Source organism: Nymphaea colorata, chromosome 3, assembly GCF_008831285.2.
Source record: "Nymphaea colorata isolate Beijing-Zhang1983 chromosome 3, ASM883128v2, whole genome shotgun sequence".
In the NCBI taxonomy this organism is placed as follows: domain Eukaryota; kingdom Viridiplantae; phylum Streptophyta; class Magnoliopsida; order Nymphaeales; family Nymphaeaceae; genus Nymphaea; species Nymphaea colorata.
This window is the reverse complement of record NC_045140.1, coordinates 7,322,466-7,338,104: the sequence shown is the minus strand read 5'-3', so window position 1 is coordinate 7,338,104 and position 15,639 is coordinate 7,322,466. Positions and strand designations below refer to the sequence as shown.

Genomic DNA, 15,639 nt, shown 5'->3' with positions numbered 1-15,639 from the left:
TAATGCACCAGAGGTATTCCTACAAACCGGTGTTGGATATTTAAGAATATCCCTTGACCTGGATTTAATTCACGCACTTGTTTTCAGTTTTATATGGAGAAAGAGGAGATGGTTAGGTATTTCATTACTACGCTGCTCCTTTTTCCTGCAGACAGAAATAGGGAAACAAGAATGTGTGTTTTTCTCTTCGATGTTTATCATAGCTTGACTGGCGATGATGAACTTGTCAGTATATGGATGGGTTATGTGGGTTTTGTCTTGTGACTAGAATCTTCGTATTAGCTATGCAGTCCAATTTCATGATATTCCTGGTTTACTTTTTGTAAGTTCAAATATCGTGCCATAGTCATAATTACTCACCATTACAGTTTCTTTTATTGTATTTACATGCCTCGGGGCACGTAATCTGTTTTTTTTTTTGAAGTTGAATTGCATGCTCCAAGTACAATTGTTGGTACACTTCTATGAAAGTTTGGGATTTGAACTTAATATCTAGTGAACAGAATCAATCCTGTTTCATTTTTGCATAGGAATGGTTGGGTTGTTTGTATGGTGTAGCGGTTCTGAAGTTCTTTCACTAGCTGCTTCTCCCCAATATGCCACTTTGCAATCCCTTCACGTCAAATGCTGAAATGACTTGAACATGGGAATGCCTCTTTGTTAGCATACAGGAAGATCAGTGAATCAGTGGACCTGGGGAGCCCTTTAGAAGGGCGAACTAATCTTGGACTATCACTAATTCTTCTTTTTTTTTTAAAAAAAAAAAGAAAAAAAATCTCAGGTTTGGTGCTTTTTTGTTCATTCGTCTGCAATTGGCCCTGGATGTGCTTTCTGCTCCAAATTACCAAGCCGGGCGCCCCTTGTGCGAAGGGGAGATGGCCTAAGGTTTTGGAGAACATTGAACTTTTATTTGTACGATCGTTTTTGAAGTAGACTAGGAATTGTAGCTGTTGTCCTGTGTTTCTGATAGAATTTTTACCAAATTAAAAATCCTTTTTGAATATAAAAAAGACCTTCAAATTTTTTTTTTTTTTTTTTTTTGTATCTAAAACTTCTTTGGCATATGTAAAATGGCCACCAGTTTTCAGTTGGACCAATTAGATTGGATTTGCAACATTATTTAGTGTTCTTCATTTTTTTTAGAATTTTGGATCTTTAGTCATTAACCTCACACGACATTGGTGGAAAGGTTTGTTTTGTTGTTTTCATTTTTTTTTTGAGTGAAATTTTATATCTTATAGTTGGTAAGGGTTCAACTTAGAAAATATAGGTTCACTTCTTCGTTTTTAGGACGTGTTTATGTTCCTATAAACTGTAGAAGGGAGTTCTTACTCTCGGTTGATATGCCATTTGATGTCAAGTATTTTTTTGAAAGAGAAAATTTTTTATTGTGCCTAGAAACATTTTAAAAGTGTCTTATCATGCGATGATATGCCTTCGTTTTGTTCTTACTACCTGCCCCAAGTAAAAGGAGACTTTCAAGTTTTTTTTGTTGTCAATCATTAGAAGAGGAAATCTGGAAAAATCATATGAAGCTGAGAAAGTCAAGACTAGGAGATGGTATTGGCTCTAGTGATCAAGTGTCTGTAAGGGTTTAGCAGGAAAATATCTTAAGAGAAAAGCCATAATGCCTTATAAAATATTGGCAGGTAACAAAATAAGAGTTGAGAGATGGGCTCGGGGCTTGTGTAGTTGTTCCTCTGGGTTAATAATCAAGAGTACCGGGTAGGCATATAGGTGATTTATGTCTATGCCGCGAAGATAATGACTTATGAATTTTTGGCATGTTGAAAACCCGCAAGGTGAAACGGGTTGATATGTGACAAAACTACACCTGACCACCAATGCGGTGGAGCTTCGTAGTAGCCTTTGGGGTATTGAGGTATTCCCTCAAAGGTGAAGGTCGGCCTGAAAAAGAAAATCAAAAGCAAGAAAAAATGAAAAGGCAAAAAGGCAAATGCAGAAAAAAAGGAAGAAAAAGAAGCAAAACCAAGAAAAACAAAAAAGGTACCTGTCAAAAGATAAGTGGCATGAAGGCTGAACTCGAAGGAATTGAAATGCGACAATCTTTCATGGATGTGCGATCCTTGGATCCTTGGGTCAATATCTGCTCTTCTTTTTGATTTCCTGAGACGTTGAGGATGATTACTTTATGTTCATTTTTTGGAAATTTAAAGGCTTCCCTTCTAGAGATTCAACAACATTGATGCGAAATGAATCCCGATGCTTGTACGGTATTGAGGGTAAATGAAAGGCATATCATTTGCACGACACGAGCACTTTCTACTTATGATTTAAATTGATGATCTATAAACTATTTAAAAGTAAACACTTGACATCTCTTGTAATGTTTCCTGACTTCATGGGCATATGAGGAACTCCCAGCCCCTCTCTGTTTTTGAAAAATGTTGTCCTTTTTGAAAAATGGATGAAACCCCTCAAACATATTCCACTCATGCTGAGTGTAATGAATTTTCCATCTTCCCCTTTCCTTGTTTTATTGTGAAGGCTAAACGGTATTTTTGTTGATTTCTCTTTTAAGGTTTGCTTAGGAAAGGGTTTGAAAGAGTCGTTAGCTTTTAACTTTTTCATCATTATTATTATTATTATTATTATTATTTACATTGTCAGTGTCTTCTGATTCATGCAGCTGATGTCTAAGTTTAAAGCCCAACTCATCAGTGTTCTTGTGGATGTACAGTGGTTTTGGAAAAGCCGATTCATGTTGCACGAGAGTTTGATCTTGTGCTTCAAAATCAAGTTTTTATTTGAGTTCCCAACAAAGTTGTGGCATCCAATTTGATTTGAGTGAGTTTACATAAATTTTTGGCTGAAACAGAAACTGACTATTGCTGGTTGCAAAAGTTTGCACGAAGACAGGCAAATGCTGTCATTGTTTGTTTGTGTTTTTTGTTTGTTAGCTTGTCATAATTGGTAGGAAGCCAAGTGTTATGCATGTACATTGCCTGAGAGCTTGAAACCACACCCTCTACGTTGGAAATCTCCTACAATTGCAGAGATTGCTGCAGAATTCTATTTCAAAACTGTGGATGTTTGGGTGACTTTAACATTTGATGAATGATTTGTTTTGCTTGCCAAGACTTATCCCTTGGGTTTAGTTTATTTTATTGTAGGGAATCTGATTTGACCCAGTGGTTGCAAAGTTGATGTCGAAAACACAGAATTTTTGCTAGAGAAATTTACAAAGATGTGCAGAAATTAGATTTCTTGTAGAAACCAAACAAGTTTCAATTGGTCTATCTTTTACCTGAATAGATTTTGGGTGTGATATGACAGCTTAAGTCAGAGGCGTGTAGGCTTATTTCACGGTCTTTCAAATTTGCTTATATTTAGGTCCAGTTAATTTAGAGAACATAGATTTCAAGTAAGGATTTTGGTTATTTTCTGTTTCATGTATATCGTTTTAAAGTGTTTATTAGTTGAGCTTAGAGTTCTTGCTCATGAGTGGGTCTAAGCTCTAGGCTTATGCCCTTGTTTTTCTTTGTTCTCATTTTTTTTCAAGTTCGCCATTGCAGCCGCAGGCACTTCTGGATAAATGTAAGGGCGGATGCATTCAGCGGAGGAGTTGGAGCACAAGTCAAAGGTCTAAATTGACACAGGGTTGCCCTTTCAAGCAACCACACTTTAGGAATTGTTTATTTTTCAACTTCTGTAATTAAACTAGTAGCATCACTCTTGAAGAACCTTTTGACTTGTTTCTATTTGAGGTAGCATCACTCAGTGCTTTACCACCTTATTATTGTTATTGTTTACAGTTTATATAGAGGTAATGTGCACCTGAGATGCAGTTATTTTTGCTTTCAGCTTTGATCGACATGTTTTAGTGTCAGCTTTACTATAGACTTATCAAGTTCTTAAGTTTCTAACTTTGGGCTCCCAAGGGAGTTAATCTCTTTCTTGTTTTGACAGTGATCTCTGTAGTTTCTGCAAGTTTGGAGAACAAGGCTTTTACTTCTTATTTGTTAAGTAGCTCTGTGCATGTAATTGTCTTTATTTCTAGATAGGGCATGATCTCTTATTTGTGGATTCTAATGATAGAATCATCACAAACTCCAAAATCAAATGAACCATGCACTAGTATTTCCTTTTGCAGGAAAAAGAGATGAAATGTTGTTAACAGTTGACTAGTGTTTATGCAGTATGCTTACAACATTACACAGAAAATCAAAGATACTACTTGCACGAAAAGTGGTCAAACATAGAACTATATCTGCTTCCAGTTTACAACAAAATACTTGGATTGGATTTTGGTGTGCTATGCATGATCTACAGGTTTGGAAAGTAGAAACCATACTGAAATGTTGTATATGTTGTAATTCACTTATATTCGTATCTCAGTTGGGTAATGCTCGACATTTTGTTGTCATTTCAGTACGCAGAATGTGTAAGCATAGTATGTAAAAGCAAAAAACTTTTACTGAGTTATTGGATGTACGTGAAGTTCATCCAACTCTTTGTAGGCACTGGGGGCCAAATTGGAGCTCTATAGACAAGGTCGTTGTCAAGCTTGAATGTTCCAATGAATGGACCAACATGTAGCTACTTAGCAATGGCTTGTCTATTGGCCATGCTTTTGGTCTCCCTAGAGTATTATGCATGCATTCTTTCTATTTGGCATGTGTTGTTGCATTTAAGTTTCAGTTGTGCTGTTTTATTTATTAACTATATATATTCTTGATAGGTGATCAATCTTGCAAATGCTCCATCTGTTGTTGGCAAGCATTTAGACGATGAGTGTCCTGAAGATTTCATCAAAGGCCTTATCATATAGAGGACAATGGTTATTTAGTTTTCAGCAACAACGGATAGATCATAGGACACAATAGCACATACTTGTTAATGAAAATACTCACACTACTCGAACAGGAAAACTTCTCACTCGATATGGAAAAAACTGAATTGGGAAAAATTCTACAAGATATAGAACTAATATTAGAAAATCAAAAAAGAATAAGTAAACAACTGAATGATCTTTTGAAAAATATGAACCAGAAATACAAACTATAGAAAGAGAGCCAGAAAAACTCTATATTTCGGACCAAATAGTTAAACGAGAAATAAAATATATAACAGCAATATATAACCAGGATTTAATTACAGGAAGAGTTATAACAGAATCATTCATATGAATAATATAGAACACGAAATAGATTCAAAGAAAACCTTTGTGTTTGGACAGAGATGCCGAATAATTGAAACAAACTTAGCAAGGAAATTTTTAGAAATAAAACAGGATGATATGTATTTGATACTTGATGAAGAAGAAATGAATACAGAAACAGTATTAGATAGAATCAAAAGACTTAATGAAGAAAATAGGCCTAAACTTAAAAATAAGTGGTACAGAAATAAACAAGAAGAGGGACTAGAACAAAATAATACAGAGCGATTGGAAGCAAAAATGGATGGAATGATAGATCTGTTAGAAAAATTGATAGAAAAAATAGACCAGAAATTTGAGCAAATAAATAAAAAATTAGACAAAATAAATGAGGATAAAGAAATAAATATGCTAGAAATAAACAACATACAAGAAGAAACGGAAAATGAAATGGATACAGACAATTATGAACCTAGCATAACTTATACCGAATTAATGGAAAAAGAACAAATTGAAGAAGTTAACATGAATACAACACCAAAAGAAGGTATTAAGATAAAAGAAGAATATACATCAGACAAAATAGAAGAAAAGAATGGAAACAAGGTATACTAAACTTAGATAAAACAGACAATATATTAATACTATTACAAATATGGAAAGCTGAAATGAGCAAACATATTACAGAAAGTAAAATAGAACTAAAAAACGTACCAGCCTACATTGAAAATTCATTTGTAGGAAATATCTATCTATGGTTTGATCAACTACCAACTACTTCAAAAGAATCCTTAAGAGCCGAAACAGATAGTCAAGGAACCATGACTACTAATCCTTTAGATATACTAAAGAAATATTTAGCATCAATAAAAGCCGAATTTTCACATTCAAACATAGAAAAAATATATGATGACCAGATGAAAATAACAGCAAGACAAAATATTTTAAATTTAACTATATGTGACGTGTTACTTAGAAGAATATATACAGCTGTAAATATTTTTACCAATCAAGTATAACAGAAGAAAAACCACGATACTTAGACCTATTCTTTTCAAAATTACCACCAATAATATATGGACAAGTAATTAAAACGTTCCACGACAATAAACCGAAAGAAGATACACTAGGATCAAGAATAGAATTTCTAAGAACATGGTTTAAAACAATGTGTGAAGAACATATAAAATCGAAAAAATTAAAATTAATCATACAATCACCATATAAATGCTGTGAAGAACAGTTGGCACCCCAATTAGGATGCAAAACATTTTATAAACCAAAAGGATACAAGAAATATAGAAAATTAAAACACTATTACAAAAAATATAAGAAATATAAACAAAAATATCCAAAACGAAGATATTATGTAAAAAATAAGAATAAATATCCCAGAAAAACTTCAAGTTGCAAATGTTATAATTGTGGAAAAATTGGCCATATAGCAAAAGAATGTAGATAAAAAATAAAAGAAAAGTTAATAAATATTATAGACGATGACTATATAAATATCGAAAAACTAAGTGATACAGATATTTCTGAACATGAAACAATCTATGAAACAGATAGCGAATCAGATGAGTGAACAAATAGAAAAACCGCAAGATATAAAATACCAAGAAGAGTTAACGGAAGATTATACAATCCAGAGAATAATATTCGATGAAAAAATCTTCAAACAAATAGAAAAACAAGAACTAGATATTAGTACAGAAAAAATATTCGATTTTCCGTTAGTAAGAAAAATACCAGTAATAAAATCCCTACTTAAGAAAAATATAGAAGAATACTACATTATCAACCAACGAGAACATGTAATCGATATAGAACATGCAGGAATAACAGAAGGAACAACCAGAGTACCACTAATTAGTAGACAAGGTATCCAAGAAGAACTAACACAACTAAAAGTAAAAAATCCCATGAAATATGTGTATTTTGGAGGAATAGAAATACTAGTAAAAGCATGTTTTAAAGAAGGAATAAACACACCTTTAGAATTATACCTATCAGATGATCGAATCATATATCCAGCTGAAAAAGCAATAATAGCAAAAGTCAGAGGTAATCTAATATATCAAAAACTTAAATTTATAGTAAAACCGAATTATACGATAAGCCTAACAGATAAACATATAGATAGAAGCCTAACTATCAGGAATTAAACTTGAAAAAGGATGCAAAGTAATGACTATTAAAGGGAAAAATATGTACATAGTAACAAATAAACACAAGATATCTGCTAAAAGAAAAACAAATGACATACAAATTGATAATCCATTTAAAGAATTAATAACAGTGATCAATAATGATGAACCATATTATTTAGAGGATGGACAAAACGAATTACAAATTATTAAACAAAGACTAAGTGTTAGTACAAGAGGAGAAACTAGCTACCAACGACAATTTCATATAAAAGGAAATGTAGACAATATGCTCAAGAAAATTCTAATAGACACAGGATCAGAAGACAATTATATTACACCAGATATGATAAATAACGATATTGTATTTCCTAGTGAACACAAATATAAAGACATCCAAGGAAATATTATCAAGAGTATGGGAAAAGTTAGTAAAGAAATAAAAATAGCAGATTACATTTTTGAAATAGATTTCGAAGTACAAGCACATAGAAATGATACACTAACAGGAATAATATTAGGAAATAAGTGGCTAAACAAATATGACAATTTCAAAATAGAAAGAAATACATTAGAAATAGAACATCTAGGTAAACATATCATAGTACCCAGAGATTTAAATGATTAGACAAATAAGCGAAAAGAATTTTGAACAAGATATGAGAAATGCTATGAACAAGGCACTAGAAGAAAAACAACAAAGAAAAGAAAAACTTATAAAAATCTTTAAAACATATATAATGATTCATAAATTCATCAATAAAATAAGAAATGAGATAGAAGAAAAAAGGTTGGCATTAGAACTAGCATACATAGAAGAATATGACAGCGACCAAACAAATTATTCATACCAAGATGAAGAATATGATTACTACGATGATATAGAATGGAGAAATATAATCAACAGGATGGAAGGATGAGAAAATGATCATAGTAAAACAATTCATAGACATGAAAAATGACTAAGAGAAATGAGAAATACTGATTCAAACAAAACAATGTCAAACATATCATATGATAAATCAAAATGTTTCAAACTACAAGTGTAAGAGCCTATAACAACCAAACAAGAAATTTTATAAGAAACAGATTAGGAAAACTATTTAGAATATACATATATGTTCTTCGATTTATAGGAAAACTAAGCAAAAGAGTAGTAAAGAAAAAATTTAAAGATTATAGAAGATAATTCTTCACATATTTAAGAGCTAGAGCTGTAGCAGAATGGAAATTTATGAACTATTGGAATGAAAAAGATAAAAGAACAGAACACATAAGCTATCAAGCTTTTGGAAAATTTTCATATAGTAGTACAAGTGAAGAAGAATGAACATTACAAAAGAAAAATTTATTTATATACTAATAAAGATCATACCAAGAGGGTATAATAATAGATATTACACTGCCTATATAGATACAGGAGCTCAAATAAACCTATGTAAAAAAAACTGCTTACCAGAAAATTTATGGGAAAAATTAGATAACCCCTTAGAAGTAAAAGGATTTAATGGAGCAAAAACCACAATCAATTATAAAGCAGAACAAGTAAACATACAAATATGGAAGAAAATAATAAAGGTTAATAGAATATATGCATTCGAATTACAAAGTAAAGACATCATACTAGGAAGACCATTTTTAAATGGATACCTACCAATAAACATAACAGATAAATATTTAATATTAACAACCCCTTGTGGAGAAAAAATAAATGCATTGATAGTCAAAAATAATGAAAGAAAACAAGAAGAATGGATTAAAGGAGACAGTAAAATAACACAAAAATTAACAAGAGTAAAAATAAACACAGTTACAATAAACATATATGAAATAAACGAATTAGAAAGTATAGAACAAAGACTAGGAAAATTATATTCAGAAAACCCACTAGAACATTGGGAAAGACATAAAACAACAGTAAAGATCGAATTAATAAATGAAGATAGTATAATCACACAAGCTCCGCTGAAATATATACCAGACGATCTCAAAGAATTCGACTTACATATAAACGAATTACTAAAAGGAGGATACATACAAAAATCAAATTCTAAACATAGTAGTCCAGCGTTTATTGTAAATAAACATAGTGAACAAAAAAGAGGCAAAACAAGGATGGTAATAGACTATAGAAATCTCAATGCCAAAGTCAAAACTTATAATTATCCAATTCCAAACAAAATACTAAAACTAAAACAAATTTCAGGATATCAATATTTTAGCAAATTCGATTGTAAAAGTGGTTTCTACCATATCAAATTAGAAGACGAAAGTAAAAAACTAACAGCATTTACAGTACCCAATGGGTTTTACGAATGGAATGTACTACCATTCGGATACAAAAATGCACCAAGAAGAATCCAAAATTTCATGGATCAACAATTTAAAGGACGCAGAAATTGCATAATTTATATTGACGATATATTACTCTTCAGTCATACAAAAGAAGATCATTTTGAATTATTAAATGAATTTATAGACTTTGCTTACAAAGCAGGAATAGCTATAAGTAAATCTAAAGCAGTTATTTGTAAAAAACAAATTGACTTTTTAGGAATAGAAATAGATAAAGCCGGAATCAAAATGCAAACCCATATAATACAAAAGATAGCTCAAACAGAAGAAGAATTGGATACTAAGAAAAAGTTACAATCCTTTCTAGGATTAGTAAATCAAGTAAGGGACTATATACCACATTTAGCAAAACATTGCAAGAAATTACAAGAAAAATTGAAAAAAGATAAAGAATATTACTGGAACGAAGAAGATAAGCAATGTATCAATCAAATAAAAGAAGTTTGTAAAACCTTACCAAAATTAGCATTTCCAAATGAAAAGGAACCTTTCGAATGGATCATAGAAACTGATGCCTCAGATTCTAGCTATGGTTCAGTATTAAAATATAGATATTTAAAAAACAAACAAGAACATCTCTGTAGATACCATTCAGGTAGCTTCAAAGAAAATGAAATAAAATGGGAAATTAACAGAAAAGAATTACTAGGACTATACTATGCACTATTACATTACGAGATATACGTAGTTTTTACCAAGTTCAAGGTAAGAACTGATAATACCCAAGTTAAATATTGGTTAAATGCAAAGTTAGAAAATTCAATTATAAAGAAAGAAATCAGGCGGTTAGTAAATAATATAAAGATGTTTGATTTCGAAATAGAAGTTATCAGTACTACTAATAACTGTTATGCAGATTATCTATCCAGAAATGTAAAGGAGTAACACAGAGATTATTAATCGAATTATAAACAATTTAGCACAAATAAACACAGTGGAAATCATATTACCACTAACCACTACATGTGGAAAATAATATGCTAGTCCAGAGCAAACGGCTACTGGTAAAGACGAATCAAATCCGTTGATGGATGGTCACTTTCCTAAAGTGATAACTAATACAAATTACACACACAAATTGAGTTGCGGCATAAAAGCCAAGTCTCTCAATAACACAAGAATTTTATGTGCAGATATTAAGGGTGGAAGTAGAAAGCCTACAAACTCAAGTAGCAATTTTACAAGCAGAAGTGAAAGACCTACTTAGATGGAAGAACCAAATAGAAATCCAAACTACAAAACCAGAACCTACAGAACCTAAGCCAATAACAGCTATAACAAGTACTTCTAACAATACTATAGAAATACCAGTAGTATCTAAACCAAGATTCAAAAATACCAATCTAAACCAAAAATTTTAGAAAAATGTTGCTATAACAAAACCCAGTCTATTCATACCACCGCAGACACAAACCTATGTAGAGACTATTCAGAAAGAAAAAGCAGAAAGCCAATCCATCATAGTAAACAATTATTTAAGAAACCTGAAAAAGGTATGTGATTTCTTGAATAAAAATCCTCGAGAAAAGAATGCTTCGAAAGGAAAAGGATATTCCACTATCCCTTATCCAGGTATAAACAAAATGATAGCATATCCAGATACTGATCCAAGTTTAGTTAAAATGGTACACAGCTTTGGGTTACTCCATACAGTATACACAAAAAATGCAAAAGAATTAGAAGAAATCTCAGAGTTATGCAAGGCAGCTAAACGTTACCTTGAGATAACAAAAGCTCCAGTTATTTTCTTAAGAATATACTCTGCCCAAGCAAAAATATTAAATGATCAAATTATACCATCTATATATGCCATCAAACTTGGACCCACCAAAGAGATAATTGAAAGAGAAGGCGAACAGCAAGAAGAGATATTAGTGCCAGAGTTAAAGGACTTCTTCAACAAAAAGAGACCAAAAGATATACAAGTTATATTCGAAGAATTACTGCATCAGTACCAAGAACCAAATGTATGGTTATACGAAGCAAGGAACAGTCAAATTATCTATTCCATATCAATGAAGACAAAAGAAGGAAGTAAAGAAGAGATCCTACGATGGTTAGAATCTCTAATCATGCCAGATGGTTTTGTTATGTTGTGTTTGTGTAGTTTTGTGGTTTATCAGTGCTTTACCACCTTATTATTGTTATTGTTTCCAGTTTATATAGAGGTAATGTGCACCTGAGATGCAGTTATTTTTGCTTTCAGCTTTGATCGACATGCTTTGGAGATGTTGGAGCGGATGCCAACTCTTGACCCATCTCAGGTATCATCTTGCTATATTCTCAGAGTTTTGGAGGTTTGAACTTTTGTGACAAATGATTTAGTGTATGGATGTGAGTTCTGGCAAGTGGGAGTAGCAAACCTACTCCTTGAATTCTTATAATTATTAAGTGGTGAGTCCTGCTCCAGATCTGAACGTCCTTGCAAAAAGAACGACACTCTGCAAATAACATTGCAAGTTTGGCCTTGGGTGTCCTTAGCAGTTTTAGTGTCAGCTTTACTATAGACTTATCAAGTTCTTAAGTTTCTAACTTTGGGCTCCCAAGGGAGTTAATCTCTTTCTTGTTTTGACAGTGATCTCGGTAGTTTCCCCAAATTTGGAGAACATGGCTTTTACTTCTTATTTGTTAAGTAGCTCTGCGCATGTAAATGTCTTTATTTCTAGATAGGGCATGATCTCTTATTTGTGGATTCTAATGATAGAATCATCACAAACTCCAAAATCAAATGAACCATGTACTAGTATTTCCTTTTGCAGCAAAAAGGGATGAAGGTTTTACGTTTTTTTTTTGTTAGTCTTGCAACAGCCTCTCCCTCCTTCCCTCTCTCTCTCTCTCTCTCTGTGGTGCTGAAAAGGAAAGACTTCCTATATTAAGTTACTAAAGAAACATGAATACTAACCTTTAGAAGATTTTTCCAAGTTGAGGTTTTTTGCGTTAATATTTATTGTTCTAATTTATTTTCTGCAAAAAATTATACATGATACTTGGCCTTTGTATTGTCCAGTCATATAAATATTCCTATTGTTGGCCTCCAAGCTTCTTTTGTTCGGTACCACGTCTTTTTTGAAAGCCACTTGTGGTGATGAGAGTAATATAAGAAAAATCTTCGGGAGTTATGTAGTTCTCTGCCCATCATCATTGTCGAGTTACTATTTCAGTCTGCATTTGTGAACAGGGGTGTCAAGAGGTGAGGTTGTGGCACTAAAGCATTTGATGACTGCTTCACTTGATTCTAAAAGTATTGCTGCTAGTGCTTTTGATAGCTTTCTGGAAAATTATGAATTACCCAACTAGCTTCCTGTTCATCTACCAAAATGAAATAACTGTGATGTATATGACATGAAAGTGATACGTGGCATTTCAATGTATTTACAGTTTTGTTTTCTTCTCAAATATGGAAATGTACATTCAAACTTCTCTGTGACTTAAAAAGGACAAAGGGAATCAGTGTTTCTTCAGAAAATTATGGTCTATTTTTGAACTTGTCCTTGTCTGGTGGAATGTTATTGGAAGAATGTTGCCAGCAATTGTTCAGCATTCAGTGTTGTCAATTTTTGTTTCTAGAACAGGCTGGACTCAAGGAGCTAAGGTTTAGAACGATTGTTGCTATGATGTCCAGCTAGTGAACAGTTAATCCGACTAGCCAACTAATCAGTTCCCTGCTAAGTCACATGTGAATGGGGATATGGTCCTTGTAATCCCCATACCACAGATGCAGCACTGCGGTTAAGGGACATATCTGGATATCCGTTTTTTCTTTTAAACATTTTTTTGGTTAAAATTGAAAAAGGAAGGGCAGGAAGGGAGAGAGAGAGAACTGACTGTAAACCTGAATGGTTTTCAGTGAGAGAGAGAGAGAGAGAGAGGAAAAGGGCACACACTGAAAATCTTTTTGCTTGAACAGTGGTCCGCTTTATTTCTAAAATTTCTCTTCGAATTTTGTCAGGTAGAATTCTATTATTCTACATGTTGAAATATTGGGTGCATTTTCTGTTTCGATCTGCATTATGTGTCTTGTTATTTCTATTTGCAAGAGGTTCTTTAGCTGCTTTGAAGTCAAAACTAGAGACTAGAGTTAGATATGTTGGTACCACTCCTTCCTAGCTATGATATTTATCTGGTTGAGATTGTATTCTTCCTTGATGTTCTTGCATTTCTCCAGTTTTTATCTTTTCTTCTTGAAGTCTGCTGTTGATATGTCAACCCTTTTCCTTCTTGCATCCTCTGCTGTTTGTGTTTGTTTGTCCACTGATGGTTTCATTTTCTTCTTTTCAGAGGATATCTGCAAAAGATGCACTTGATGCTGAGTGTTTCTAGTGTGATCCGTTGCCATGTGGCCCGAAAAGGTACAAAATCTTTTGTTCATGCCAAGTGTCACAATTGACGGCCTTTTGTTAGCCTGTTCTGGCCTTCCTCTTAGTTTACCCAAATACGAGTCATCTCATGAGTTCCAGAGCAAGAAGAAAAGACAACAGCAAAGGCAGCGCGAAGAAACAGCCAAGAGGCAAAAATTACAGCATCCTCAACAACATCAACGTTTGCCGCCAATTCAGCAGCCAGGGCAACCGCATATGCAAATCAGGCCTGACCCTAACCAATGCCCCACCTCAAGTTGTTGGTGGGCCAAGTCACCACTACAATAAGCCTCGGGGACCTCCAGGAGGACAGAACAGGTATCCTCAAGGCGGAAACCCAAGTGGTGGATACAATCCAAATCGTGGTGGCCAAGCTGGTGGATATGCTACTGGACCTTATCCACCTCAAGGCCGAGGTCCTGGTTATGCTGGAACCAGTATGCCTGGAAACAAGAATGTGTGATTTTCTCTTCGATGTTTATCATAGCTTGACTGGCGATGATGAACTTGTCAGTATATGGATGGGTTATGTGGGTTTTGTCTTGTGACTAGAATCTTCGTAGTAGCTATGCAGTCCAATTTCATGATATTCCTGGTTTACTTTTTGTAAGTTCAAATATCGTGGCACTAAAGCATTTGATGACTGCTTCACTTGATTCTAAAAGTATTGCTGCTAATGCTTTTGATAGCTTTCTGGAAAATTATGAATTACCCAACTAGCGTCCTCTTCATCTACCAAACTGAAATAACTGTGATGTATATGATGTTAAGACGTGTTTATATTCAGTATTAGGCTTGAGAGGGCACTTGTGTAATAATGTTTCTTTTAATGACTTTCTTGTAACTTTTTCCCTCTCCTCTAGTCTATATAAAGAGGAGTTAGGGTTTCTTTCGAGGTTAATCAAAGATTAGTTCTCTTGAAATTTATCATGGTATCAGAGCGAGAGCCGTCTCCTCTTCAGCGAGTTGTCGCCGACTGAGCGGCGCCAGCCGCCGCATGATCGGCGTCAGCTGCCGCCGCCCGACCCAGCCCTGCCCATCGCCGCCCTGCCCATTGCCGCCTGCCGCCGTCCTGCCCATCGCCGCAGTCCGATCGTTTGTCCGCTATCCCTCAGCCCGCCAGCCGTCCCGCACCGTCGCCTCAGCCTGCGCTCGCCGCTGTCCCGCAAGCGTTGCCTCAACCTGCGCACTCTGCCTGCACCCTCCTGCGCCCGTCCGCCTGTGCACTCTGCCGTTGCTCCACTGTCTGTCGCTGCTCCGCCCAGCAGACTGAACGCCTGCGCCCGTTGATGCTTCGCCTGTTCTGCCAGCGTCCTCTCTTTTAGTCTGCTCTCTTTTACACATCCGCCTTCTCGTCCAGGTCAACATGTCTTTCGTCCTCGTTCAGTCTGCTCTCTTTTACACAGCCGCCTTCTCGTCCAGGTCAACATGTCTCGTCTGATTGAATATTGGTTGCTATCATCTTTATGATCTTTTCGTAGTTATATACATGTGATTGTATATTTCTGCGCTTCTTATTCTGTGGCTCGGTTTCCTCCTTTTTTTTTGAGTTAAAAGATGTCTGAAATTAGTAGTGGAGCTAATACCTCTTCCTTTGTATCGTCGGGAGAGATGAAGAGTTCCCCATTTTCCAGCATTATCACCAAAATGGATGGGG

General features: G+C 34.3%; 1 protein-coding gene across 3 annotated transcripts in view; it reads left to right on the top strand.

Moving 5' to 3' along the window:
* LOC116250092 (protein transport protein Sec24-like At4g32640) overlaps positions 1–15,639 on the top strand; it is a 191,305-nt gene that overhangs the window by 112,282 nt on the left and 63,384 nt on the right. The window contains exon 14 of one of the 3 annotated variants that reach the window (XM_050076992.1): positions 4,703–4,760. The exons of 1 other annotated variant lie outside the window; for it this stretch is intronic. The gene's annotated coding sequence lies outside the window, so the exon portion shown is untranslated. Of the gene's footprint in view, positions 1–4,702; positions 4,761–15,639 lie in introns of those variants that run through there. One more of the 3 variants, XM_050076994.1, reaches the window with a different exon arrangement.